Source organism: Charadrius vociferus, unplaced genomic scaffold (assembly GCF_000708025.1).
Source record: "Charadrius vociferus isolate BGI_N301 unplaced genomic scaffold, ASM70802v2 scaffold49, whole genome shotgun sequence".
NCBI classification, from domain to species: Eukaryota; Metazoa; Chordata; class Aves; order Charadriiformes; family Charadriidae; genus Charadrius; species Charadrius vociferus.
This window is the reverse complement of record NW_009661375.1, coordinates 4395293-4395902: the sequence shown is the minus strand read 5'-3', so window position 1 is coordinate 4395902 and position 610 is coordinate 4395293.

Sequence of the window (610 nt, the reverse complement as noted above, 5' to 3'; positions counted from 1 at the left end):
TGGAGCGCTTAAATATGTGTTAGCTAATAGTTACCTGTGCTGTGTCCTTTCCAAATTGCTCCTGAGTGGGAAGGTGATGAGAGCCGAGCAGGTACGGTTGGAGGGATCTATGGCCCGAAATCCCTGGCCCAAACGCATTGGATAGGCTGTGTTTGGCTTGGAAAATAGGGAGCTGTGCCCTGGGCCGGGCGGCATGGCGGGGTGTGCGCGTGGGGCTCCTGTCCTCGGCGATCCTGGGAGTGGGAAGCGGGGGGGTAACCAGGGCGAGGGTATGTGATGCATTTTTTTTTTTTTCTTTTTTCCTCTTCCTTTTTTCTTTTCCTTTAATGATTGAAGCTTTCCAACCCTCTGAAAGGGGCAGCTTAGTTGAAACCAATAAAAACTTGAGGGGAAAGCTTGCCAAAAGCCTTGGCTCCCTGAAGAGTGCAGGTGGAGAGAGGAGATGGGAGGAGATGGGGGGGAGGCGAGCATGGCCCTGCGTTTCTCTCAGAAACAAAAAAAAACCAAACCCACCCCACCCCACCCCAGCCTTCAACCTCCTCTGTGCCAGTGAGGCTTTTCCACCCCTCCATCCCACCGGGTGCCGGCTCACGGGAGACGGCCGAAGGGT